Source organism: Triturus cristatus, chromosome 6 (assembly GCF_964204655.1).
Source record: "Triturus cristatus chromosome 6, aTriCri1.1, whole genome shotgun sequence".
In the NCBI taxonomy this organism is placed as follows: domain Eukaryota; kingdom Metazoa; phylum Chordata; class Amphibia; order Caudata; family Salamandridae; genus Triturus; species Triturus cristatus.
This window is the reverse complement of record NC_140589.1, coordinates 98,838,944-98,864,679: the sequence shown is the minus strand read 5'-3', so window position 1 is coordinate 98,864,679 and position 25,736 is coordinate 98,838,944. Positions and strand designations below refer to the sequence as shown.

The 25,736-nt window shown below is 43.4% G+C and overlaps 25 non-coding genes across 25 annotated transcripts; all 25 read left to right on the top strand.

Moving 5' to 3' along the window:
- Positions 1-97: 97 nt before the first annotated feature.
- TRNAL-CAG (transfer RNA leucine (anticodon CAG)) lies at positions 98-180 on the top strand. The gene has a single exon. It is a non-coding gene; the product is annotated as a tRNA-Leu (tRNA).
- A 186-nt stretch (positions 181-366) lies between these two features.
- TRNAL-AAG (transfer RNA leucine (anticodon AAG)) lies at positions 367-449 on the top strand. Its single transcript has one exon. It is a non-coding gene; the product is annotated as a tRNA-Leu (tRNA).
- Positions 450-2,457: 2,008 nt separating this feature from the next.
- TRNAL-AAG (transfer RNA leucine (anticodon AAG)) lies at positions 2,458-2,540 on the top strand. The gene has a single exon. It is a non-coding gene; the product is annotated as a tRNA-Leu (tRNA).
- A 1,033-nt stretch (positions 2,541-3,573) lies between these two features.
- On the top strand, positions 3,574-3,656 carry TRNAL-UAG (transfer RNA leucine (anticodon UAG)). The gene has a single exon. It is a non-coding gene; the product is annotated as a tRNA-Leu (tRNA).
- Positions 3,657-4,557: 901 nt separating this feature from the next.
- On the top strand, positions 4,558-4,640 carry TRNAL-AAG (transfer RNA leucine (anticodon AAG)). The gene has a single exon. It is a non-coding gene; the product is annotated as a tRNA-Leu (tRNA).
- A 1,024-nt stretch (positions 4,641-5,664) lies between these two features.
- TRNAL-UAG (transfer RNA leucine (anticodon UAG)) lies at positions 5,665-5,747 on the top strand. The gene has a single exon. It is a non-coding gene; the product is annotated as a tRNA-Leu (tRNA).
- A 901-nt stretch (positions 5,748-6,648) lies between these two features.
- On the top strand, positions 6,649-6,731 carry TRNAL-AAG (transfer RNA leucine (anticodon AAG)). The gene has a single exon. It is a non-coding gene; the product is annotated as a tRNA-Leu (tRNA).
- A 1,739-nt stretch (positions 6,732-8,470) lies between these two features.
- TRNAL-CAG (transfer RNA leucine (anticodon CAG)) lies at positions 8,471-8,553 on the top strand. The gene has a single exon. It is a non-coding gene; the product is annotated as a tRNA-Leu (tRNA).
- Positions 8,554-8,739: 186 nt separating this feature from the next.
- TRNAL-AAG (transfer RNA leucine (anticodon AAG)) lies at positions 8,740-8,822 on the top strand. Its single transcript has one exon. It is a non-coding gene; the product is annotated as a tRNA-Leu (tRNA).
- Positions 8,823-10,830: 2,008 nt separating this feature from the next.
- On the top strand, positions 10,831-10,913 carry TRNAL-AAG (transfer RNA leucine (anticodon AAG)). The gene has a single exon. It is a non-coding gene; the product is annotated as a tRNA-Leu (tRNA).
- Positions 10,914-11,947: 1,034 nt separating this feature from the next.
- Positions 11,948-12,030, top strand: TRNAL-UAG (transfer RNA leucine (anticodon UAG)). The gene has a single exon. It is a non-coding gene; the product is annotated as a tRNA-Leu (tRNA).
- A 901-nt stretch (positions 12,031-12,931) lies between these two features.
- Positions 12,932-13,014, top strand: TRNAL-AAG (transfer RNA leucine (anticodon AAG)). Its single transcript has one exon. It is a non-coding gene; the product is annotated as a tRNA-Leu (tRNA).
- A 1,024-nt stretch (positions 13,015-14,038) lies between these two features.
- Positions 14,039-14,121, top strand: TRNAL-UAG (transfer RNA leucine (anticodon UAG)). The gene has a single exon. It is a non-coding gene; the product is annotated as a tRNA-Leu (tRNA).
- A 901-nt stretch (positions 14,122-15,022) lies between these two features.
- TRNAL-AAG (transfer RNA leucine (anticodon AAG)) lies at positions 15,023-15,105 on the top strand. Its single transcript has one exon. It is a non-coding gene; the product is annotated as a tRNA-Leu (tRNA).
- A 1,024-nt stretch (positions 15,106-16,129) lies between these two features.
- Positions 16,130-16,212, top strand: TRNAL-UAG (transfer RNA leucine (anticodon UAG)). Its single transcript has one exon. It is a non-coding gene; the product is annotated as a tRNA-Leu (tRNA).
- A 632-nt stretch (positions 16,213-16,844) lies between these two features.
- Positions 16,845-16,927, top strand: TRNAL-CAG (transfer RNA leucine (anticodon CAG)). Its single transcript has one exon. It is a non-coding gene; the product is annotated as a tRNA-Leu (tRNA).
- Positions 16,928-17,113: 186 nt separating this feature from the next.
- On the top strand, positions 17,114-17,196 carry TRNAL-AAG (transfer RNA leucine (anticodon AAG)). Its single transcript has one exon. It is a non-coding gene; the product is annotated as a tRNA-Leu (tRNA).
- A 1,024-nt stretch (positions 17,197-18,220) lies between these two features.
- Positions 18,221-18,303, top strand: TRNAL-UAG (transfer RNA leucine (anticodon UAG)). The gene has a single exon. It is a non-coding gene; the product is annotated as a tRNA-Leu (tRNA).
- A 632-nt stretch (positions 18,304-18,935) lies between these two features.
- Positions 18,936-19,018, top strand: TRNAV-CAC (transfer RNA valine (anticodon CAC)). Its single transcript has one exon. It is a non-coding gene; the product is annotated as a tRNA-Val (tRNA).
- A 186-nt stretch (positions 19,019-19,204) lies between these two features.
- Positions 19,205-19,287, top strand: TRNAL-AAG (transfer RNA leucine (anticodon AAG)). Its single transcript has one exon. It is a non-coding gene; the product is annotated as a tRNA-Leu (tRNA).
- A 2,008-nt stretch (positions 19,288-21,295) lies between these two features.
- On the top strand, positions 21,296-21,378 carry TRNAL-AAG (transfer RNA leucine (anticodon AAG)). Its single transcript has one exon. It is a non-coding gene; the product is annotated as a tRNA-Leu (tRNA).
- Positions 21,379-22,411: 1,033 nt separating this feature from the next.
- On the top strand, positions 22,412-22,494 carry TRNAL-UAG (transfer RNA leucine (anticodon UAG)). Its single transcript has one exon. It is a non-coding gene; the product is annotated as a tRNA-Leu (tRNA).
- Positions 22,495-23,395: 901 nt separating this feature from the next.
- Positions 23,396-23,478, top strand: TRNAL-AAG (transfer RNA leucine (anticodon AAG)). Its single transcript has one exon. It is a non-coding gene; the product is annotated as a tRNA-Leu (tRNA).
- Positions 23,479-24,511: 1,033 nt separating this feature from the next.
- TRNAL-UAG (transfer RNA leucine (anticodon UAG)) lies at positions 24,512-24,594 on the top strand. The gene has a single exon. It is a non-coding gene; the product is annotated as a tRNA-Leu (tRNA).
- A 901-nt stretch (positions 24,595-25,495) lies between these two features.
- Positions 25,496-25,578, top strand: TRNAL-AAG (transfer RNA leucine (anticodon AAG)). The gene has a single exon. It is a non-coding gene; the product is annotated as a tRNA-Leu (tRNA).
- Positions 25,579-25,736: the final 158 nt, after the last annotated feature.

Below are 25,736 nucleotides of genomic sequence, written 5' to 3'. Positions count from 1 at the left end.
TGGAAGTGCATATAATAGGATAAATAAATTGAGGGCATTCCTTTTCAGTACCTCACCTGCATGGCTGTCTGGCCTCTGGAAGATGCTGGGAAAGCAAGTCAGGATGGCCGAGTGGTCTAAGGCGCTGCGTTCAGGTCGCAGTCTCCTCTGGAGGTGTGGGTTCAAATCCCACTTCTGACAGTCCTGTGTTTACTCTACTTTTTGTCTTGAGAAATATGATCATTTCCCTCGCAGTGGCTTATAGGATTGTCTTCTTGGAAGAGTGCAGTGAGTTTTTTTCTTGCTCTAGCCACTATTGGCCTAAGCTCTGTGCATTTTTTGGTTCCTAATATCTTTCTCACCCTTTAGATGAAAAAGCAGCATGGGGTCAGGATGGCTGAGTGGTCTAAGGCGCTGCGTTAAGGCCGCAGTCTCTCCTGGAGGCGTGGGTTCGAATCCCACTTCTGACAAAACTTGAATTCCATTTTCTCTCTCAGTTCTTTTAGAATCTCAGCTAAAAATTGGCAATGTAAATAATATCTGAATAAGTACCAAACTTCAGTTTCAACTGCAAATGCATTTGCCCTATTCTATCTTTAACGTTAATGTAATATTCTTCTAGCACTCGTGGTGTTTTATATTTCTTTTGTGGGGTACTTTAAAAATCTTTTTTATGAAAGAAATGGGTTACATTAAGTCTTGTGATGTTTTAGGTTTCCAATAAGGAGGTTTTAAATTTTATGTCACGTCATCTTCAGATGCTTCATTCAAGAGATGTTTCCACTATAGAATGCAGAGCAAGGGCAAAAATACAAGTGATAGAGCGAGTGAGTGAAAAGGAGTGTTGTGGAAGGAGAGAATGAAACAAAGACAGAGTGAGTGAATGGCAGGGAGGTATAGAAGAGGAGTCTAGTAGTGAAGGAGACCTGCTTTTCCCTGCTCTTGACCTCCCACCCATCCCCAAACAACCACAAACATACCTTCTGTGCAAAGTTGGTATGCAGAATTTCACACCTCAGCAAGTGAGGGTGAGTCCCAGGCCAGGGGCTAAAGAGCAAAAGAGTGCCTGTGCTCAGACTTTCCCTGCTAGGGATAGTTTATCTGGAACAAGTCCTTCTCTCTTGTATCCAGCAAGGATCTAGAAATCCTGCATGAATCTGCAAGGCACATTGGCAGCATAAATTTGCATAAACTGCCCCACCTATTGCCTTCCTACTTCCTGTGCTGTAGTTGTTTGTGTAGAGAGAGAGGTCGCAGGCAAGGAAATGTTGTGAGTCGGATACAGGACCCTAAATAGCTGGTGAGAGGTATGTGGTGTTCTAAAAGCATGAAAACTGTATACCTGTGAAATAAAGTGCTTTCGTATGTGTTCTTCTGTGTTTATTGTCCTGTGCATAAAGTTGCACCTTGTGTTTGAAGGTTTAAATTATTTCAGGCTTGCATGGAGGTAGACGTTTCTGAGTAACTTTTATTCATTTCTTAAAAGCCTGTACTGTCAGGATGGCCGAGAGGTCTAAGGTGCTGTGTTCAGGCCACAGTCTCCTTTGGAGGCGTGGGTTCGAATCCCACTTCTGACATGCCTTTTGGAGATTTAATCTCCTTTATCAGGTTAACATCTGATGGAAGTTGCATGTGTTGGTCTTCACCTGGCACGTTATTCCGTTCTCCTCTTGTCAAGAGAGATGGGGTTTCTCATATATTTAGGTTCTATAACGTCTTGCTGACAAAGCGCAATCCTTACCAAATGAGCATAGGACCCATGTAAGAGGTCATCTGGAAGAGTCATGCTCTTGTATGCCCTGGCCAGACGGGCCCTGCAAATTTGGAAGAATGCCATGCATCTGGTAGACAACTGGACTCCAGCACACTTACAGCAATTTCCTTAGGGCTTTGATCAGGGGCTGCTTAAATTTGCATACTCCACCCTATGTTGTGACTTTGAGATCCCTTTTTGAAATTGCTTTAGCCAGCCAAGAGGTGGCTATTGTCTCAATTTCAAAGCAGCTTTGAGCCATTCAAGTGGCTGGTGAATAGCACTTTCTCTTTGTTCGCCTCAAAGTTCTAAAGAGTTCTCCATAGGTCCTGCTCTGTACAGATTGTTCAAAGATCTGTTGGAAGTGCATATAATAGGATAAATAAATTGAGGGCATTCCTTTTCAGTACCTCACCTGCATGGCTGTCTGGCCTCTGGAAGATGCTGGGAAAGCAAGTCAGGATAGCCGAGTGGTCTCAGGCGCTGCGTTCAGGTCGCAGTCTCCTCTGGAGGCGTGGGTTCAAATCCCACTTCTGACAGTCCTGTGTTTACTCTAATTTTTTTCTTGAGAAATATGATCATTTCCCTCGCAGTGGCTTATAGGATTGTCTTCTTGGAAGAGTGCAGTGAGTTTTTTTCTTGCTCTAGCCACTATTGGCCTAAGCTCTGTGCATTTTTTGGTTCCTAATATCTTTCTCACCCTTTAGATGAAAAAGCAGCATGGGGTCAGGATGGCCGAGTGGTCTAAGGCGCTGCGTTAAGGCCGCAGTCTCTCCTGGAGGCGTGGGTTCGAATCCCACTTCTGACAAAACTTGAATTCCATTTTCTCTCTCAGTTCCTTTAGAATCTCAGCAAAAATTGGCAATGTAAATAATATCTGAATAAGTACCAAACTTCAGTTTCAACTGCAAATGCATTTGCCCTATTCTATCTTTAACGTTAATGTAATATTCTTCTAGCACTCGTGGTGTTTTATATTTCTTTTGTGGGGTACTTTAAAAATCTTTTTTATGAAAGAAATGGGTTACATTAAGTCTTGTGATGTTTTAGGTTTCCAATAAGGAGGTTTTAAATTTTATGTCACGTCATTTTCAGATGCTTCATTCAAGAGATGTTTCCACTATAGAATGCAGAGCAAGGGCAAAAATACAAGTGATAGAGCGAGTGAGTGAGAAGGAGTGTTGTGGAAGGAGAGAATGAAACAAAGACAGAGTGAGTGAACGGCAGGGAGGCATAGAAGAGTAGTCTAGTAGTGAAGGAGACCTGCTTTTCCCTGCTCTTGACCTCCCACCCATCCCCAAACAACCACAAACAACCACAAACATACCTTCTGTGCAAAGTTGGTATGCAGAATTTCACGCCTCAGCAAGTGAGAGTGAGTCCCAGGCCAGGGGCTAAAGAGCAAAAGAGTGCCTGTGCTCAGACTTTCCCTGCTAGGGATAGTTTATCTGGAACAAGGCCTACTCTCTTGTATCCAGCAAGGATCTAGAAATCCTGCATGAATCTGCAAGGCACATTAGCAGCATAAATTTGCATAAACTGCCCCACCTATTGCCTTCCTACTTCCTGTGCTGTAGTTGTTTGTGTAGAGAGAGAGGTCGCAGGCAAGGAAATGTTGTGAGTCGGATACAGGACCCTAAAGAGCTGGTGAGAGGTATGTGGTGTTCTAAAAGCATGAAAACTGTATACCTGTGAAATAAAGTGCTTTCGTATGTGTTCTTCTGTGTTTATTGTCCTGTGCATAAAGTTGCACCTTGTGTTTGAAGGTTTAAATTATGTCAGGCTTGCATGGAGGTAGACGTTTCTGAGTAACTTTTATTCATTTCTTAAAAGCCTATTCTGTCAGGATGGCCGAGAGGTCTAAGGCGCTGTGTTTAGGCCACAGTCTCCTTTGGAGGCGTGGGTTCGAATCCCACTTCTGACATGCCTTTTGGAGATTTAATCTCCTTTATCAGGTTAACATCTGATGGAAGTTGCATCTGTTGGTCTTCACTTGGCACGTTATTCCGTTCTCCTCTTGTCAAGAGAGATGGAGTTTCTCATATATTTAGGTTCTATAACGTCTTGCTGACAAAGCGCAATCCTTACCAAATGAGCATAGGACCCATGTAAGAGGTCATCTGGAAGAGTCATGCTCTTGTATGCCCTGGCCAGACGGGCCCTGCAAATTTGGAAGAATGCCATTCATCTGGTAGACAACTGGACTCCAGCACACTTACAGCAATTTCCTCAGGGCTTTCATCAGGGGCTGCTTAAATTTGCATACTCCACCCTATGTTGTGACTTTGAGATCCCTTGTTGAAATTGCTTTAGCCAGCCAAGAGGTGGCTATTGTCTCAATTTCAAAGCAGCTTTGAGCCATTCAAGTGGCTGGTGAATAGCACTTTCTCTTTGTTCGCCTCAAAGTTCTAAAGATTTCTCCATAGGTCCTGCTCTGTACAGATTGTTCAAAGATCTGTTGGAAGTGCATATAATAGGATAAATAAATTGAGGGCATTCCTTTTCAGTACCTCACCTGCATGGCTGTCTGGCCTCTGGAAGATGCTGGGAAAGCAAGTCAGGATGGCCGAGTGGTCTAAGGCGCTGCGTTCAGGTCGCAGTCTTCTCTGGAGGCGTGGCTTCAAATCCCACTTCTGACAGTCCTGTGTTTACTCTAATTTTTTTCTTGAGAAATATGATCATTTCCCTCGCAGTGGCTTATAGGATTGTCTTCTTGGAAGAGTGCAGTGAGTTTTTTTCGTGCTCTAGCCACTATTGGCCTAAGCTCTGTGCATTTTTTGGTTCCTAATATCTTTCTCACCCTTTAGATGGAAAAGCAGCATGGGGTCAGGATGGCCGAGTGGTCTAAGGCGCTGCGTTAAGGCCGCAGTCTCTCCTGGAGGCGTGGGTTCGAATCCCACTTCTGACAAAACTTAAATTCCATTTTCTCTCTCAGTTCCTTTAGAATCTCAGCTAAAAATTGGCAATGTAAGTAATATCTGAATAAGTACCAAACTTCAGTTTCAACTGCAAATGCATTTGCCCTATTCTATCTTTAACGTTAATGTAATATTCTTCTAGCACTCGTGGTGTTTTATATTTCTTTTGTGGGGTACTTTAAAAATCTTTTTTATGAAAGAAATGGGTTACATTAAGTCTTGTCATGTTTTAGGTTTCCAATAAGGAGGTTTTAAATTTTATGTCACGTCATTTTCAGATGCTTCATTCAAGAGATGTTTCCACTATAGAATGCAGAGCAAGGGCAAAAATACAAGTGATAGAGCGAGTGAGCGAGAAGGAGTGTTGTGGAAGGAGAGAATGAAACAAAGACAGAGTGAGTGAACGGCAGGGAGGCATAGAAGAGGAGTCTAGTAGTGAAGGAGACCTGCTTTTCCCTGCTCTTGACCTCCCACCCATCCCCAAACAACCACAAACATACCTTCTGTGCAAAGTTGGTATGCAGAATTTCACGCCTCAGCAAGTGAGGGTGAGTCCCAGGCCAGGGGCTAAAGAGCAAAAGAGTGCCTGTGCTCAGACTTTCCCTGCTAGGGATAGTTTATCTGGAACAAGGCCTACTCTCTTGTATCCAGCAAGGATCTAGAAATCCTGCATGAATCTGCAAGGCACATTGGCAGCATAAATTTGCATAAACTGCCCCACCTATTGCCTTCCTACTTCCTGTGCTGTAGTTGTTTGTGTAGAGAGAGAGGTCGCAGGCAAGGAAATGTTGTGAGTCGGATACAGGACCCTAAATAGCTGGTGAGAGGTATGTGGTGTTCTAAAAGCATGAAAACTGTATACCTGTGAAATAAAGTGCTTTCGTATGTGTTCTTCTGTGTTTATTGTCCTGTGCATAAAGTTGCACCTTGTGTTTGAAGGTTTAAATTATTTCAGGCTTGCATGGAGGTAGACGTTTCTGAGTAACTTTTATTCATTTCTTAAAAGCCTATACTGTCAGGATGGCCGAGAGGTCTAAGGTGCTGTGTTTAGGCCACAGTCTCCTTTGGAGGCGTGGGTTCGAATCCCACTTCTGACATGCCTTTTGGAGATTTAATCTCCTTTATCAGGTTAACATCTGATGGAAGTTGCATCTGTTGGTCTTCACTTGGCACGTTATTCCGTTCTCCTCTTGTCAAGAGAGATGGGGTTTCTCATATATTTAGGTTCTATAACGTCTTGCTGACAAAGCGCAATCCTTACCAAATGAGCATAGGACCCATGTAAGAGGTCATCTGGAAGAGTCATGCTCTTGTATGCCCTGGCCAGATGGGCCCTGCAAATTTGGAAGAATGCCATTCATCTGGTAGACAACTGGACTCCAGCACACTTACAGCAATTTCCTCAGGGCTTTGATCAGGGGCTGCTTAAATTTGCATACTCCACCCTATGTTGTGACTTTGAGATCCCTTGTTGAAATTGCTTTAGCCAGCCAAGAGGTGGCTATTGTCTCAATTTCAAAGCAGCTTTGAGCCGTTCAAGTGGCTGGTGAATAGCACTTTCTCTTTGTTCGCCTCAAAGTTCTAAAGAGTTCTCCATAAGTCCTGCTCTGTACAGATTGTTCAAAGATCTGTTGGAAGTGCATATAATAGGATAAATAAATTGAGGGCATTCCTTTTCAGTACCTCACCTGCATGGCTGTCTGGCCTCTGGAAGATGCTCGGAAAGCAAGTCAGGATGGCTGAGTGGTCTAAGGCGCTGCGTTCAGGTCGCAGTCTCCTCTGGAGGTGTGGGTTCAAATCCCACTTCTGACAGTCCTGTGTTTACTCTACTTTTTGTCTTGAGAAATATGATAATTTCCCTCGCAGTGGCTTATAGGATTGTCTTCTTGGAAGAGTGCAGTGAGTTTTTTTCGTGCTCTAGCCACTATTGGCCTAAGCTCTGTGCATTTTTTGGTTCCTAATATCTTTCTCACCCTTTAGATGGAAAAGCAGCATGGGGTCAGGATGGCCGAGTGGTCTAAGGCGCTGCGTTAAGGCCGCAGTCTCTCCTGGAGGCGTGGGTTCGAATCCCACTTCTGACAAAACTTAAATTCCATTTTCTCTCTCAGTTCCTTTAGAATCTCAGCTAAAAATTGGCAATGTAAGTAATATCTGAATAAGTACCAAACTTCAGTTTCAACTGCAAATGCATTTGCCCTATTCTATCTTTAACGTTAATGTAATATTCTTCTAGCACTCGTGGTGTTTTATATTTCTTTTGTGGGGTACTTTAAAAATCTTTTTTATGAAAGAAATGGGTTACATTAAGTCTTGTCATGTTTTAGGTTTCCAATAAGGAGGTTTTAAATTTTATGTCACGTCATTTTCAGATGCTTCATTCAAGAGATGTTTCCACTATAGAATGCAGAGCAAGGGCAAAAATACAAGTGATAGAGCGAGTGAGCGAGAAGGAGTGTTGTGGAAGGAGAGAATGAAACAAAGACAGAGTGAGTGAACGGCAGGGAGGCATAGAAGAGGAGTCTAGTAGTGAAGGAGACCTGCTTTTCCCTGCTCTTGACCTCCCACCCATCCCCAAACAACCACAAACATACCTTCTGTGCAAAGTTGGTATGCAGAATTTCACGCCTCAGCAAGTGAGGGTGAGTCCCAGGCCAGGGGCTAAAGAGCAAAAGAGTGCCTGTGCTCAGACTTTCCCTGCTAGGGATAGTTTATCTGGAACAAGGCCTACTCTCTTGTATCCAGCAAGGATCTAGAAATCCTGCATGAATCTGCAAGGCACATTGGCAGCATAAATTTGCATAAACTGCCCCACCTATTGCCTTCCTACTTCCTGTGCTGTAGTTGTTTGTGTAGAGAGAGAGGTCGCAGGCAAGGAAATGTTGTGAGTCGGATACAGGACCCTAAATAGCTGGTGAGAGGTATGTGGTGTTCTAAAAGCATGAAAACTGTATACCTGTGAAATAAAGTGCTTTCGTATGTGTTCTTCTGTGTTTATTGTCCTGTGCATAAAGTTGCACCTTGTGTTTGAAGGTTTAAATTATTTCAGGCTTGCATGGAGGTAGACGTTTCTGAGTAACTTTTATTCATTTCTTAAAAGCCTATACTGTCAGGATGGCCGAGAGGTCTAAGGTGCTGTGTTTAGGCCACAGTCTCCTTTGGAGGCGTGGGTTCGAATCGCACTTCTGACATGCCTTTTGGAGATTTAATCTCCTTTATCAGGTTAACATCTGATGGAAGTTGCATCTGTTGGTCTTCACTTGGCACGTTATTCCGTTCTCCTCTTGTCAAGAGAGATGGGGTTTCTCATATATTTAGGTTCTATAACGTCTTGCTGACAAAGCGCAATCCTTACCAAATGAGCATAGGACCCATGTAAGAGGTCATCTGGAAGAGTCATGCTCTTGTATGCCCTGGCCAGATGGGCCCTGCAAATTTGGAAGAATGCCATTCATCTGGTAGACAACTGGACTCCAGCACACTTACAGCAATTTCCTCAGGGCTTTGATCAGGGGCTGCTTAAATTTGCATACTCCACCCTATGTTGTGACTTTGAGATCCCTTGTTGAAATTGCTTTAGCCAGCCAAGAGGTGGCTATTGTCTCAATTTCAAAGCAGCTTTGAGCCGTTCAAGTGGCTGGTGAATAGCACTTTCTCTTTGTTCGCCTCAAAGTTCTAAAGAGTTCTCCATAAGTCCTGCTCTGTACAGATTGTTCAAAGATCTGTTGGAAGTGCATATAATAGTATAAATAAATTGAGGGCATTCCTTTTCAGTACCTCACCTGCATGGCTGTCTGGCCTCTGGAAGATGCTGGGAAAGCAAGTCAGGATGGCCGAGTGGTCTAAGGCGCTGCGTTCAGGTCGCAGTCTCCTCTGGAGGTGTGGGTTCAAATCCCACTTCTGACAGTCCTGTGTTTACTCTACTTTTTGTCTTGAGAAATATGATCATTTCCCTCGCAGTGGCTTATAGGATTGTCTTCTTGGAAGAGTGCAGTGAGTTTTTTTCTTGCTCTAGCCACTATTGGCCTAAGCTCTGTGCATTTTTTGGTTCCTAATATCTTTCTCACCCTTTAGATGAAAAAGCAGCATGGGGTCAGGATGGCTGAGTGGTCTAAGGCGCTGCGTTAAGGCCGCAGTCTCTCCTGGAGGCGTGGGTTCGAATCCCACTTCTGACAAAACTTGAATTCCATTTTCTCTCTCAGTTCTTTTAGAATCTCAGCTAAAAATTGGCAATGTAAATAATATCTGAATAAGTACCAAACTTCAGTTTCAACTGCAAATGCATTTGCCCTATTCTATCTTTAACGTTAATGTAATATTCTTCTAGCACTCGTGGTGTTTTATATTTCTTTTGTGGGGTACTTTAAAAATCTTTTTTATGAAAGAAATGGGTTACATTAAGTCTTGTGATGTTTTAGGTTTCCAATAAGGAGGTTTTAAATTTTATGTCACGTCATCTTCAGATGCTTCATTCAAGAGATGTTTCCACTATAGAATGCAGAGCAAGGGCAAAAATACAAGTGATAGAGCGAGTGAGTGAAAAGGAGTGTTGTGGAAGGAGAGAATGAAACAAAGACAGAGTGAGTGAATGGCAGGGAGGTATAGAAGAGGAGTCTAGTAGTGAAGGAGACCTGCTTTTCCCTGCTCTTGACCTCCCACCCACCCCCAAACAACCACAAACATACCTTCTGTGCAAAGTTGGTATGCAGAATTTCACACCTCAGCAAGTGAGGGTGAGTCCCAGGCCAGGGGCTAAAGAGCAAAAGAGTGCCTGTGCTCAGACTTTCCCTGCTAGGGATAGTTTATCTGGAACAAGTCCTTCTCTCTTGTATCCAGCAAGGATCTAGAAATCCTGCATGAATCTGCAAGGCACATTGGCAGCATAAATTTGCATAAACTGCCCCACCTATTGCCTTCCTACTTCCTGTGCTGTAGTTGTTTGTGTAGAGAGAGAGGTCGCAGGCAAGGAAATGTTGTGAGTCGGATACAGGACCCTAAATAGCTGGTGAGAGGTATGTGGTGTTCTAAAAGCATGAAAACTGTATACCTGTGAAATAAAGTGCTTTCGTATGTGTTCTTCTGTGTTTATTGTCCTGTGCATAAAGTTGCACCTTGTGTTTGAAGGTTTAAATTATTTCAGGCTTGCATGGAGGTAGACGTTTCTGAGTAACTTTTATTCATTTCTTAAAAGCGTGTACTGTCAGGATGGCCGAGAGGTCTAAGGTGCTGTGTTCAGGCCACAGTCTCCTTTGGAGGCGTGGGTTCGAATCCCACTTCTGACATGCCTTTTGGAGATTTAATCTCCTTTATCAGGTTAACATCTGATGGAAGTTGCATCTGTTGGTCTTCACCTGGCACGTTATTCCGTTCTCCTCTTGTCAAGAGAGATGGGGTTTCTCATATATTTAGGTTCTATAACGTCTTGCTGACAAAGCGCAATCCTTACCAAATGAGCATAGGACCCATGTAAGAGGTCATCTGGAAGAGTCATGCTCTTGTATGCCCTGGCCAGACGGGCCCTGCAAATTTGGAAGAATGCCATGCATCTGGTAGACAACTGGACTCCAGCACACTTACAGCAATTTCCTTAGGGCTTTGATCAGGGGCTGCTTAAATTTGCATACTCCACCCTATGTTGTGACTTTGAGATCCCTTTTTGAAATTGCTTTAGCCAGCCAAGAGGTGGCTATTGTCTCAATTTCAAAGCAGCTTTGAGCCGTTCAAGTGGCTGGTGAATAGCACTTTCTCTTTGTTCGCCTCAAAGTTCTAAAGAGTTCTCCATAGGTCCTGCTCTGTACAGATTGTTCAAAGATCTGTTGGAAGTGCATATAATAGGATAAATAAATTGAGGGCATTCCTTTTCAGTACCTCACCTGCATGGCTGTCTGGCCTCTGGAAGATGCTGGGAAAGCAAGTCAGGATGGCCGAGTGGTCTCAGGCGCTGCGTTCAGGTCGCAGTCTCCTCTGGAGGCGTGGGTTCAAATCCCACTTCTGACAGTCCTGTGTTTACTCTAATTTTTTTCTTGAGAAATATGATCATTTCCCTCGCAGTGGCTTATAGGATTGTCTTCTTGGAAGAGTGCAGTGAGTTTTTTTCTTGCTCTAGCCACTATTGGCCTAAGCTCTGTGCATTTTTTGGTTCCTAATATCTTTCTCACCCTTTAGATGAAAAAGCAGCATGGGGTCAGGATGGCCGAGTGGTCTAAGGCGCTGCATTAAGGCCGCAGTCTCTCCTGGAGGCGTGGGTTCGAATCCCACTTCTGACAAAACTTGAATTCCATTTTCTCTCTCAGTTCCTTTAGAATCTCAGCTAAAAATTGGCAATGTAAATAATATCTGAATAAGTACCAAACTTCAGTTTCAACTGCAAATGCATTTGCCCTATTCTATCTTTAACGTTAATGTAATATTCTTCTAGCACTCGTGGTGTTTTATATTTGTTTTGTGGGGTACTTTAAAAATCTTTTTTATGAAAGAAATGGGTTACATTAAGTCTTGTGATGTTTTAGGTTTCCAATAAGGAGGTTTTAAATTTTATGTCACGTCATTTTCAGATGCTTCATTCAAGAGATGTTTCCACTATAGAATGCAGAGCAAGGGCAAAAATACAAGTGATAGAGCGAGTGAGTGAGAAGGAGTGTTGTGGAAGGAGAGAATGAAACAAAGACAGAGTGAGTGAACGGCAGGGAGGCATAGAAGAGTAGTCTAGTAGTGAAGGAGACCTGCTTTTCCCTGCTCTTGACCTCCCACCCATCCCCAAACAACCACAAACAACCACAAACATACCTTCTGTGCAAAGTTGGTATGCAGAATTTCACGCCTCAGCAAGTGAGAGTGAGTCCCAGGCCAGGGGCTAAAGAGCAAAAGAGTGCCTGTGCTCAGACTTTCCCTGCTAGGGATAGTTTATCTGGAACAAGGCCTACTCTCTTGTATCCAGCAAGGATCTAGAAATCCTGCATGAATCTGCAAGGCACATTAGCAGCATAAATTTGCATAAACTGCCCCACCTATTGCCTTCCTACTTCCTGTGCTGTAGTTGTTTGTGTAGAGAGAGAGGTCGCAGGCAAGGAAATGTTGTGAGTCGGATACAGGACCCTAAAGAGCTGGTGAGAGGTATGTGGTGTTCTAAAAGCATGAAAACTGTATACCTGTGAAATAAAGTGCTTTCGTATGTGTTCTTCTGTGTTTATTGTCCTGTGCATAAAGTTGCACCTTGTGTTTGAAGGTTTAAATTATGTCAGGCTTGCATGGAGGTAGACGTTTCTGAGTAACTTTTATTCATTTCTTAAAAGCCTATTCTGTCAGGATGGCCGAGAGGTCTAAGGCGCTGTGTTTAGGCCACAGTCTCCTTTGGAGGCGTGGGTTCGAATCCCACTTCTGACATGCCTTTTGGAGATTTAATCTCCTTTATCAGGTTAACATCTGATGGAAGTTGCATCTGTTGGTCTTCACTTGGCACGTTATTCCGTTCTCCTCTTGTCAAGAGAGATGGAGTTTCTCATATATTTAGGTTCTATAACGTCTTGCTGACAAAGCGCAATCCTTACCAAATGAGCATAGGACCCATGTAAGAGGTCATCTGGAAGAGTCATGCTCTTGTATGCCCTGGCCAGACGGGCCCTGCAAATTTGGAAGAATGCCATGCATCTGGTAGACAACTGGACTCCAGCACACTTACAGTAATTTCCTTAGGGCTTTGATCAGGGGCTGCTTAAATTTGCATACTCCACCCTATGTTGTGACTTTGAGATCCCTTGTTGAAATTGCTTTAGCCAGCCAAGAGGTGGCTATTGTCTCAATTTCAAAGCAGCTTTGAGCCATTCAAGTGGCTGGTGAATAGCACTTTCTCTTTGTTCGCCTCAAAGTTCTAAAGATTTCTCCATAGGTCCTGCTCTGTACAGATTGTTCAAAGATCTGTTGGAAGTGCATATAATAGGATAAATAAATTGAGGGCATTCCTTTTCAGTACCTCACCTGCATGGCTGTCTGGCCTCTGGAAGATGCTGGGAAAGCAAGTCAGGATGGCCGAGTGGTCTAAGGCGCTGCGTTCAGGTCGCAGTCTCCTCTGGAGGCGTGGCTTCAAATCCCACTTCTGACAGTCCTGTGTTTACTCTAATTTTTTTCTTGAGAAATATGATCATTTCCCTCGCAGTGGCTTATAGGATTGTCTTCTTGGAAGAGTGCAGTGAGTTTTTTTCGTGCTCTAGCCACTATTGGCCTAAGCTCTGTGCATTTTTTGGTTCCTAATATCTTTCTCACCCTTTAGATGGAAAAGCAGCATGGGGTCAGGATGGCCGAGTGGTCTAAGGCGCTGCGTTAAGGCCGCAGTCTCTCCTGGAGGCGTGGGTTCGAATCCCACTTCTGACAAAACTTAAATTCCATTTTCTCTCTCAGTTCCTTTAGAATCTCAGCTAAAAATTGGCAATGTAAGTAATATCTGAATAAGTACCAAACTTCAGTTTCAACTGCAAATGCATTTGCCCTATTCTATCTTTAACGTTAATGTAATATTCTTCTAGCACTCGTGGTGTTTTATATTTCTTTTGTGGGGTACTTTAAAAATCTTTTTTATGAAAGAAATGGGTTACATTAAGTCTTGTCATGTTTTAGGTTTCCAATAAGGAGGTTTTAAATTTTATGTCACGTCATTTTCAGATGCTTCATTCAAGAGATGTTTCCACTATAGAATGCAGAGCAAGGGCAAAAATACAAGTGATAGAGCGAGTGAGCGAGAAGGAGTGTTGTGGAAGGAGAGAATGAAACAAAGACAGAGTGAGTGAACGGCAGGGAGGCATAGAAGAGGAGTCTAGTAGTGAAGGAGACCTGCTTTTCCCTGCTCTTGACCTCCCACCCATCCCCAAACAACCACAAACATACCTTCTGTGCAAAGTTGGTATGCAGAATTTCACGCCTCAGCAAGTGAGGGTGAGTCCCAGGCCAGGGGCTAAAGAGCAAAATAGTGCCTGTGCTCAGACTTTCCCTGCTAGGGATAGTTTATCTGGAACAAGGCCTACTCTCTTGTATCCAGCAAGGATCTAGAAATCCTGCATGAATCTGCAAGGCACATTGGCAGCATAAATTTGCATAAACTGCTCCACCTATTGCCTTCCTACTTCCTGTGCTGTAGTTGTTTGTGTAGAGAGAGAGGTCGCAGGCAAGGAAATGTTGTGAGTCGGATACAGGACCCTAAATAGCTGGTGAGAGGTATGTGGTGTTCTAAAAGCATGAAAACTGTATACCTGTGAAATAAAGTGCTTTCGTATGTGTTCTTCTGTGTTTATTGTCCTGTGCATAAAGTTGCACCTTGTGTTTGAAGGTTTAAATTATTTCAGGCTTGCATGGAGGTAGACGTTTCTGAGTAACTTTTATTCATTTCTTAAAAGCCTATACTGTCAGGATGGCCGAGAGGTCTAAGGTGCTGTGTTTAGGCCACAGTCTCCTTTGGAGGCGTGGGTTCGAATCCCACTTCTGACATGCCTTTTGGAGATTTAATCTCCTTTATCAGGTTAACATCTGATGGAAGTTGCATCTGTTGGTCTTCACTTGGCACGTTATTCCGTTCTCCTCTTGTCAAGAGAGATGGGGTTTCTCATATATTTAGGTTCTATAACGTCTTGCTGACAAAGCGCAATCCTTACCAAATGAGCATAGGACCCATGTAAGAGGTCATCTGGAAGAGTCATGCTCTTGTATGCCCTGGCCAGATGGGCCCTGCAAATTTGGAAGAATGCCATTCATCTGGTAGACAACTGGACTCCAGCACACTTACAGCAATTTCCTCAGGGCTTTGATCAGGGGCTGCTTAAATTTGCATACTCCACCCTATGTTGTGACTTTGAGATCCCTTGTTGAAATTGCTTTAGCCAGCCAAGAGGTGGCTATTGTCTCAATTTCAAAGCAGCTTTGAGCCGTTCAAGTGGCTGGTGAATAGCACTTTCTCTTTGTTCGCCTCAAAGTTCTAAAGAGTTCTCCATAAGTCCTGCTCTGTACAGATTGTTCAAAGATCTGTTGGAAGTGCATATAATAGGATAAATAAATTGAGGGCATTCCTTTTCAGTACCTCACCTGCATGGCTGTCTGGCCTCTGGAAGATGCTCGGAAAGCAAGTCAGGATGGCTGAGTGGTCTAAGGCGCTGCGTTCAGGTCGCAGTCTCCTCTGGAGGTGTGGGTTCAAATCCCACTTCTGACAGTCCTGTGTTTACTCTACTTTTTGTCTTGAGAAATATGATAATTTCCCTCGCAGTGGCTTATAGGATTGTCTTCTTGGAAGAGTGCAGTGAGTTTTTTTCGTGCTCTAGCCACTATTGGCCTAAGCTCTGTGCATTTTTTGGTTCCTAATATCTTTCTCACCCTTTAGATGGAAAAGCAGCATGGGGTCAGGATGGCCGAGTGGTCTAAGGCGCTGCGTTAAGGCCGCAGTCTCTCCTGGAGGCGTGGGTTCGAATCCCACTTCTGACAAAACTTAAATTCCATTTTCTCTCTCAGTTCCTTTAGAATCTCAGCTAAAAATTGGCAATGTAAGTAATATCTGAATAAGTACCAAACTTCAGTTTCAACTGCAAATGCATTTGCCCTATTCTATCTTTAACGTTAATGTAATATTCTTCTAGCACTCGTGGTGTTTTATATTTCTTTTGTGGGGTACTTTAAAAATCTTTTTTATGAAAGAAATGGGTTACATTAAGTCTTGTCATGTTTTAGGTTTCCAATAAGGAGGTTTTAAATTTTATGTCACGTCATTTTCAGATGCTTCATTCAAGAGATGTTTCCACTATAGAATGCAGAGCAAGGGCAAAAATACAAGTGATAGAGCGAGTGAGCGAGAAGGAGTGTTGTGGAAGGAGAGAATGAAACAAAGACAGAGTGAGTGAACGGCAGGGAGGCATAGAAGAGGAGTCTAGTAGTGAAGGAGACCTGCTTTTCCCTGCTCTTGACCTCCCACCCATCCCCAAACAACCACAAACATACCTTCTGTGCAAAGTTGGTATGCAGAATTTCACGCCTCAGCAAGTGAGGGTGAGTCCCAGGCCAGGGGCTAAAGAGCAAAAGAGTGCCTGTGCTCAGACTTTCCCTGCTAGGGATAGTTTATCTGGAACAAGGCCTACTCTCTTGTATCCAGCAAGGATCTAGAAATCCTGCATGAATCTGCAAGGCACATTGGCAGCATAAATTTGCATAAACTGCCCCACCTATTGCCTTCCTACTTCCTGTGCTGTAGTTGTTTGTGTAGAGAGAGAGGTCGCAGGCAAGGAAATGTTGTGAGTCGGATACAGGACCCTAAATAGCTGGTGAGAGGTATGTGGTGTTCTAAAAGCATGAAAACTGTATACCTGTGAAATAAAGTGCTTTCGTATGTGTTCTTCTGTGTTTATTGTCCTGTGCATAAAGTTGCACCTTGTGTTTGAAGGTTTAAATTATTTCAGGCTTGCATGGAGGTAGACGTTTCTGAGTAACTTTTATTCATTTCTTAAAAGCCTATACTGTCAGGATGGCCGAGAGGTCTAAGGTGCTGTGTTTAGGCCGCAGTCTCCTTTGGAGGCGTGGGTTCGAATCCCACTTCTGACATGCCTTTTGGAGATTTAATCTCCTTTATCAGGTTAACATCTGATGGAAGTTGCATCTGTTGGTCTTCACTTGGCACGTTATTCCGTTCTCCTCTTGTCAAGAGAGATGGGGTTTCTCATATATTTAGGTTCTATAACGTCTTGCTGACAAAGCGCAATCCTTACCAAATGAGCATAGGACCCATGTAAGAGGTCATCTGGAAGAGTCATGCTCTTGTATGCCCTGGCCAGATGGGCCCTGCAAATTTGGAAGAATGCCATTCATCTGGTAGACAACTGGACTCCAGCACACTTACAGCAATTTCCTCAGGGCTTTGATCAGGGGCTGCTTAAATTTGCATACTCCACCCTATGTTGTGACTTTGAGATCCCTTGTTGAAATTGCTTTAGCCAGCCAAGAGGTGGCTATTGTCTCAATTTCAAAGCAGCTTTGAGCCGTTCAAGTGGCTGGTGAATAGCACTTTCTCTTTGTTCGCCTCAAAGTTCTAAAGAGTTCTCCATAAGTCCTGCTCTGTACAGATTGTTCAAAGATCTGTTGGAAGTGCATATAATAGGATAAATAAATTGAGGGCATTCCTTTTCAGTACCTCACCTGCATGGCTGTCTGGCCTCTGGAAGATGCTGGGAAAGCAAGTCAGGATGGCCGAGTGGTCTAAGGCTCTGCGTTCAGGTCGCAGTCTCCTCTGGAGGTGTGGGTTCAAATCCCACTTCTGACAGTCCTGTGTTTACTCTACTTTTTGTCTTGAGAAATATGATCATTTCCCTCGCAGTGGCTTATAGGATTGTCTTCTTGGAAGAGTGCAGTGAGTTTTTTTCTTGCTCTAGCCACTATTGGCCTAAGCTCTGTGCATTTTTTGGTTCCTAATATCTTTCTCACCCTTTAGATGAAAAAGCAGCATGGGGTCAGGATGGCTGAGTGGTCTAAGGTGCTGCGTTAAGGCCGCAGTCTCTCCTGGAGGCGTGGGTTCGAATCCCACTTCTGACAAAACTTGAATTCCATTTTCTCTCTCAGTTCTTTTAGAATCTCAGCTAAAAATTGGCAATGTAAATAATATCTGAATAAGTACCAAACTTCAGTTTCAACTGCAAATGCATTTGCCCTATTCTATCTTTAACGTTAATGTAATATTCTTCTAGCACTCGTGGTGTTTTATATTTCTTTTGTGGGGTACTTTAAAAATCTTTTTTATGAAAGAAATGGGTTACATTAAGTCTTGTGATGTTTTAGGTTTCCAATAAGGAGGTTTTAAATTTTATGTCACGTCATCTTCAGATGCTTCATTCAAGAGATGTTTCCACTATAGAATGCAGAGCAAGGGCAAAAATACAAGTGATAGAGCGAGTGAGTGAAAAGGAGTGTTGTGGAAGGAGAGAATGAAACAAAGACAGAGTGAGTGAATGGCAGGGAGGTATAGAAGAGGAGTCTAGTAGTGAAGGAGACCTGCTTTTCCCTGCTCTTGACCTCCCACCCATCCCCAAACAACCACAAACATACCTTCTGTGCAAAGTTGGTATGCAGAATTTCACACCTCAGCAAGTGAGGGTGAGTCCCAGGCCAGGGGCTAAAGAGCAAAAGAGTGCCTGTGCTCAGACTTTCCCTGCTAGGGATAGTTTATCTGGAACAAGTCCTTCTCTCTTGTATCCAGCAAGGATCTAGAAATCCTGCATGAATCTGCAAGGCACATTGGCAGCATAAATTTGCATAAACTGCCCCACCTATTGCCTTCCTACTTCCTGTGCTGTAGTTGTTTGTGTAGAGAGAGAGGTCGCAGGCAAGGAAATGTTGTGAGTCGGATACAGGACCCTAAATAGCTGGTGAGAGGTATGTGGTGTTCTAAAAGCATGAAAACTGTATACCTGTGAAATAAAGTGCTTTCGTATGTGTTCTTCTGTGTTTATTGTCCTGTGCATAAAGTTGCACCTTGTGTTTGAAGGTTTAAATTATTTCAGGCTTGCATGGAGGTAGACGTTTCTGAGTAACTTTTATTCATTTCTTAAAAGCCTATACTGTCAGGATGGCCGAGAGGTCTAAGGTGCTGTGTTTAGGCCGCAGTCTCCTTTGGAGGCGTGGGTTCGAATCCCACTTCTGACATGCCTTTTGGAGATTTAATCTCCTTTATCAGGTTAACATCTGATGGAAGTTGCATTTGTTGGTCTTCACTTGGCACGTTATTCCGTTCTCCTCTTGTCAAGAGAGATGGGGTTTCTCATATATTTAGGTTCTATAACGTCTTGCTGACAAAGCGCAATCCTTACCAAATGAGCATAGGACCCATGTAAGAGGTCATCTGGAAGAGTCATGCTCTTGTATGCCCTGGCCAGATGGGCCCTGCAAATTTGGAAGAATGCCATTCATCTGGTAGACAACTGGACTCCAGCACACTTACAGCAATTTCCTCAGGGCTTTGATCAGGGGCTGCTTAAATTTGCATACTCCACCCTATGTTGTGACTTTGAGATCCCTTGTTGAAATTGCTTTAGCCAGCCAAGAGGTGGCTATTGTCTCAATTTCAAAGCAGCTTTGAGCCGTTCAAGTGGCTGGTGAATAGCACTTTCTCTTTGTTCGCCTCAAAGTTCTAAAGAGTTCTCCATAAGTCCTGCTCTGTACAGATTGTTCAAAGATCTGTTGGAAGTGCATATAATAGGATAAATAAATTGAGGGCATTCCTTTTCAGTACCTCACCTGCATGGCTGTCTGGCCTCTGGAAGATGCTGGGAAAGCAAGTCAGGATGGCCGAGTGGTCTAAGGCTCTGCGTTCACGTCGCAGTCTCCTCTGGAGGTGTGGGTTCAAATCCCACTTCTGACAGTCCTGTGTTTACTCTACTTTTTGTCTTGAGAAATATGATCATTTCCCTCGCAGTGGCTTATAGGATTGTCTTCTTGGAAGAGTGCAGTGAGTTTTTTTCTTGCTCTAGCCACTATTGGCCTAAGCTCTGTGCATTTTTTGGTTCCTAATATCTTTCTCACCCTTTAGATGAAAAAGCAGCATGGGGTCAGGATGGCTGAGTGGTCTAAGGTGCTGCGTTAAGGCCGCAGTCTCTCCTGGAGGCGTGGGTTCGAATCCCACTTCTGACAAAACTTGAATTCCATTTTCTCTCTCAGTTCTTTTAGAATCTCAGCTAAAAATTGGCAATGTAAATAATATCTGAATAAGTACCAAACTTCAGTTTCAACTGCAAATGCATTTGCCCTATTCTATCTTTAACGTTAATGTAATATTCTTCTAGCACTCGTGGTGTTTTATATTTCTTTTGTGGGGTACTTTAAAAATCTTTTTTATGAAAGAAATGGGTTACATTAAGTCTTGTGATGTTTTAGGTTTCCAATAAGGAGGTTTTAAATTTTATGTCACGTCATCTTCAGATGCTTCATTCAAGAGATGTTTCCACTATAGAATGCAGAGCAAGGGCAAAAATACAAGTGATAGAGCGAGTGAGTGAAAAGGAGTGTTGTGGAAGGAGAGAATGAAACAAAGACAGAGTGAGTGAATGGCAGGGAGGTATAGAAGAGGAGTCTAGTTGTGAAGGAGACCTGCTTTTCCCTGCTCTTGACCTCCCACCCATCCCCAAACAACCACAAACATACCTTCTGTGCAAAGTTGGTATGCAGAATTTCACACCTCAGCAAGTGAGGGTGAGTCCCAGGCCAGGGGCTAAAGAGCAAAAGAGTGCCTGTGCTCAGACTTTCCCTGCTAGGGATAGTTTATCTGGAACAAGTCCTTCTCTCTTGTATCCAGCAAGGATCTAGAAATCCTGCATGAATCTGCAAGGCACATTGGCAGCATAAATTTGCATAAACTGCCCCACCTATTGCCTTCCTACTTCCTGTGCTGTAGTTGTTTGTGTAGAGAGAGAGGTCGCAGGCAAGGAAATGTTGTGAGTCGGATACAGGACCCTAAATAGCTGGTGAGAGGTATGTGGTGTTCTAAAAGCATGAAAACTGTATACCTGTGAAATAAAGTGCTTTCGTATGTGTTCTTCTGTGTTTATTGTCCTGTGCATAAAGTTGCACCTTGTGTTTGAAGGTTTAAATTATTTCAGGCTTGCATGGAGGTAGACGTTTCTGAGTAACTTTTATTCATTTCTTAAAAGCCTGTACTGTCAGGATGGCCGAGAGGTCTAAGGTGCTGTGTTCAGGCCACAGTCTCCTTTGGAGGCGTGGGTTCGAATCCCACTTCTGACATGCCTTTTGGAGATTTAATCTCCTTTATCAGGTTAACATCTGATGGAAGTTGCATGTGTTGGTCTTCACCTGGCACGTTATTCCGTTCTCCTCTTGTCAAGAGAGATGGGGTTTCTCATATATTTAGGTTCTATAACGTCTTGCTGACAAAGCGCAATCCTTACCAAATGAGCATAGGACCCATGTAAGAGGTCATCTGGAAGAGTCATGCTCTTGTATGCCCTGGCCAGACGGGCCCTGCAAATTTGGAAGAATGCCATGCATCTGGTAGACAACTGGACTCCAGCACACTTACAGCAATTTCCTTAGGGCTTTGATCAGGGGCTGCTTAAATTTGCATACTCCACCCTATGTTGTGACTTTGAGATCCCTTTTTGAAATTGCTTTAGCCAGCCAAGAGGTGGCTATTGTCTCAATTTCAAAGCAGCTTTGAGCCGTTCAAGTGGCTGGTGAATAGCACTTTCTCTTTGTTCGCCTCAAAGTTCTAAAGAGTTCTCCATAGGTCCTGCTCTGTACAGATTGTTCAAAGATCTGTTGGAAGTGCATATAATAGGATAAATAAATTGAGGGCATTCCTTTTCAGTACCTCACCTGCATGGCTGTCTGGCCTCTGGAAGATGCTGGGAAAGCAAGTCAGGATAGCCGAGTGGTCTCAGGCGCTGCGTTCAGGTCGCAGTCTCCTCTGGAGGCGTGGGTTCAAATCCCACTTCTGACAGTCCTGTGTTTACTCTAATTTTTTTCTTGAGAAATATGATCATTTCCCTCGCAGTGGCTTATAGGATTGTCTTCTTGGAAGAGTGCAGTGAGTTTTTTTCTTGCTCTAGCCACTATTGGCCTAAGCTCTGTGCATTTTTTGGTTCCTAATATCTTTCTCACCCTTTAGATGAAAAAGCAGCATGGGGTCAGGATGGCCGAGTGGTCTAAGGCGCTGCGTTAAGGCCGCAGTCTCTCCTGGAGGCGTGGGTTCGAATCCCACTTCTGACAAAACTTGAATTCCATTTTCTCTCTCAGTTCCTTTAGAATCTCAGCAAAAATTGGCAATGTAAATAATATCTGAATAAGTACCAAACTTCAGTTTCAACTGCAAATGCATTTGCCCTATTCTATCTTTAACGTTAATGTAATATTCTTCTAGCACTCGTGGTGTTTTATATTTCTTTTGTGGGGTACTTTAAAAATCTTTTTTATGAAAGAAATGGGTTACATTAAGTCTTGTGATGTTTTAGGTTTCCAATAAGGAGGTTTTAAATTTTATGTCACGTCATTTTCAGATGCTTCATTCAAGAGATGTTTCCACTATAGAATGCAGAGCAAGGGCAAAAATACAAGTGATAGAGCGAGTGAGTGAGAAGGAGTGTTGTGGAAGGAGAGAATGAAACAAAGACAGAGTGAGTGAACGGCAGGGAGGCATAGAAGAGTAGTCTAGTAGTGAAGGAGACCTGCTTTTCCCTGCTCTTGACCTCCCACCCATCCCCAAACAACCACAAACAACCACAAACATACCTTCTGTGCAAAGTTGGTATGCAGAATTTCACGCCTCAGCAAGTGAGAGTGAGTCCCAGGCCAGGGGCTAAAGAGCAAAAGAGTGCCTGTGCTCAGACTTTCCCTGCTAGGGATAGTTTATCTGGAACAAGGCCTACTCTCTTGTATCCAGCAAGGATCTAGAAATCCTGCATGAATCTGCAAGGCACATTAGCAGCATAAATTTGCATAAACTGCCCCACCTATTGCCTTCCTACTTCCTGTGCTGTAGTTGTTTGTGTAGAGAGAGAGGTCGCAGGCAAGGAAATGTTGTGAGTCGGATACAGGACCCTAAAGAGCTGGTGAGAGGTATGTGGTGTTCTAAAAGCATGAAAACTGTATACCTGTGAAATAAAGTGCTTTCGTATGTGTTCTTCTGTGTTTATTGTCCTGTGCATAAAGTTGCACCTTGTGTTTGAAGGTTTAAATTATGTCAGGCTTGCATGGAGGTAGACGTTTCTGAGTAACTTTTATTCATTTCTTAAAAGCCTATTCTGTCAGGATGGCCGAGAGGTCTAAGGCGCTGTGTTTAGGCCACAGTCTCCTTTGGAGGCGTGGGTTCGAATCCCACTTCTGACATGCCTTTTGGAGATTTAATCTCCTTTATCAGGTTAACATCTGATGGAAGTTGCATCTGTTGGTCTTCACTTGGCACGTTATTCCGTTCTCCTCTTGTCAAGAGAGATGGAGTTTCTCATATATTTAGGTTCTATAACGTCTTGCTGACAAAGCGCAATCCTTACCAAATGAGCATAGGACCCATGTAAGAGGTCATCTGGAAGAGTCATGCTCTTGTATGCCCTGGCCAGACGGGCCCTGCAAATTTGGAAGAATGCCATGCATCTGGTAGACAACTGGACTCCAGCACACTTACAGCAATTTCCTTAGGGCTTTGATCAGGGGCTGCTTAAATTTGCATACTCCACCCTATGTTGTGACTTTGAGATCCCTTTTTGAAATTGCTTTAGCCAGCCAAGAGGTGGCTATTGTCTCAATTTCAAAGCAGCTTTGAGCCGTTCAAGTGGCTGGTGAATAGCACTTTCTCTTTGTTCGCCTCAAAGTTCTAAAGAGTTCTCCATAGGTCCTGCTCTGTACAGATTGTTCAAAGATCTGTTGGAAGTGCATATAATAGGATAAATAAATTGAGGGCATTCCTTTTCAGTACCTCACCTGCATGGCTGTCTGGCCTCTGGAAGATGCTGGGAAAGCAAGTCAGGATAGCCGAGTGGTCTCAGGCGCTGCGTTCAGGTCGCAGTCTCCTCTGGAGGCGTGGGTTCAAATCCCACTTCTGACAGTCCTGTGTTTACTCTAATTTTTTTCTTGAGAAATATGATCATTTCCCTCGCAGTGGCTTATAGGATTGTCTTCTTGGAAGAGTGCAGTGAGTTTTTTTCTTGCTCTAGCCACTATTGGCCTAAGCTCTGTGCATTTTTTGGTTCCTAATATCTTTCTCACCCTTTAGATGAAAAAGCAGCATGGGGTCAGGATGGCCGAGTGGTCTAAGGCGCTGCGTTAAGGCCGCAGTCTCTCCTGGAGGCGTGGGTTCGAATCCCACTTCTGACAAAACTTGAATTCCATTTTCTCTCTCAGTTCCTTTAGAATCTCAGCAAAAATTGGCAATGTAAATAATATCTGAATAAGTACCAAACTTCAGTTTCAACTGCAAATGCATTTGCCCTATTCTATCTTTAACGTTAATGTAATATTCTTCTAGCACTCGTGGTGTTTTATATTTCTTTTGTGGGGTACTTTAAAAATCTTTTTTATGAAAGAAATGGGTTACATTAAGTCTTGTGATGTTTTAGGTTTCCAATAAGGAGGTTTTAAATTTTATGTCACGTCATTTTCAGATGCTTCATTCAAGAGATGTTTCCACTATAGAATGCAGAGCAAGGGCAAAAATACAAGTGATAGAGCGAGTGAGTGAGAAGGAGTGTTGTGGAAGGAGAGAATGAAACAAAGACAGAGTGAGTGAACGGCAGGGAGGCATAGAAGAGTAGTCTAGTAGTGAAGGAGACCTGCTTTTCCCTGCTCTTGACCTCCCACCCATCCCCAAACAACCACAAACAACCACAAACATACCTTCTGTGCAAAGTTGGTATGCAGAATTTCACGCCTCAGCAAGTGAGAGTGAGTCCCAGGCCAGGGGCTAAAGAGCAAAAGAGTGCCTGTGCTCAGACTTTCCCTGCTAGGGATAGTTTATCTGGAACAAGGCCTACTCTCTTGTATCCAGCAAGGATCTAGAAATCCTGCATGAATCTGCAAGGCACATTAGCAGCATAAATTTGCATAAACTGCCCCACCTATTGCCTTCCTACTTCCTGTGCTGTAGTTGTTTGTGTAGAGAGAGAGGTCGCAGGCAAGGAAATGTTGTGAGTCGGATACAGGACCCTAAAGAGCTGGTGAGAGGTATGTGGTGTTCTAAAAGCATGAAAACTGTATACCTGTGAAATAAAGTGCTTTCGTATGTGTTCTTCTGTGTTTATTGTCCTGTGCATAAAGTTGCACCTTGTGTTTGAAGGTTTAAATTATGTCAGGCTTGCATGGAGGTAGACGTTTCTGAGTAACTTTTATTCATTTCTTAAAAGCCTATTCTGTCAGGATGGCCGAGAGGTCTAAGGCGCTGTGTTTAGGCCACAGTCTCCTTTGGAGGCGTGGGTTCGAATCCCACTTCTGACATGCCTTTTGGAGATTTAATCTCCTTTATCAGGTTAACATCTGATGGAAGTTGCATCTGTTGGTCTTCACTTGGCACGTTATTCCGTTCTCCTCTTGTCAAGAGAGATGGAGTTTCTCATATATTTAGGTTCTATAACGTCTTGCTGACAAAGCGCAATCCTTACCAAATGAGCATAGGACCCATGTAAGAGGTCATCTGGAAGAGTCATGCTCTTGTATGCCCTGGCCAGACGGGCCCTGCAAATTTGGAAGAATGCCATTCATCTGGTAGACAACTGGACTCCAGCACACTTACAGCAATTTCCTCAGGGCTTTCATCAGGGGCTGCTTAAATTTGCATACTCCACCCTATGTTGTGACTTTGAGATCCCTTGTTGAAATTGCTTTAGCCAGCCAAGAGGTGGCTATTGTCTCAATTTCAAAGCAGCTTTGAGCCATTCAAGTGGCTGGTGAATAGCACTTTCTCTTTGTTCGCCTCAAAGTTCTAAAGATTTCTCCATAGGTCCTGCTCTGTACAGATTGTTCAAAGATCTGTTGGAAGTGCATATAATAGGATAAAAAAATTGAGGGCATTCCTTTTCAGTACCTCACCTGCATGGCTGTCTGGCCTCTGGAAGATGCTGGGAAAGCAAGTCAGGATGGCCGAGTGGTCTAAGGCGCTGCGTTCAGGTCGCAGTCTTCTCTGGAGGCGTGGCTTCAAATCCCACTTCTGACAGTCCTGTGTTTACTCTAATTTTTTTCTTGAGAAATATGATCATTTCCCTCGCAGTGGCTTATAGGATTGTCTTCTTGGAAGAGTGCAGTGAGTTTTTTTCGTGCTCTAGCCACTATTGGCCTAAGCTCTGTGCATTTTTTGGTTCCTAATATCTTTCTCACCCTTTAGATGGAAAAGCAGCATGGGGTCAGGATGGCCGAGTGGTCTAAGGCGCTGCGTTAAGGCCGCAGTCTCTCCTGGAGGCGTGGGTTCGAATCCCACTTCTGACAAAACTTAAATTCCATTTTCTCTCTCAGTTCCTTTAGAATCTCAGCTAAAAATTGGCAATGTAAGTAATATCTGAATAAGTACCAAACTTCAGTTTCAACTGCAAATGCATTTGCCCTATTCTATCTTTAACGTTAATGTAATATTCTTCTAGCACTCG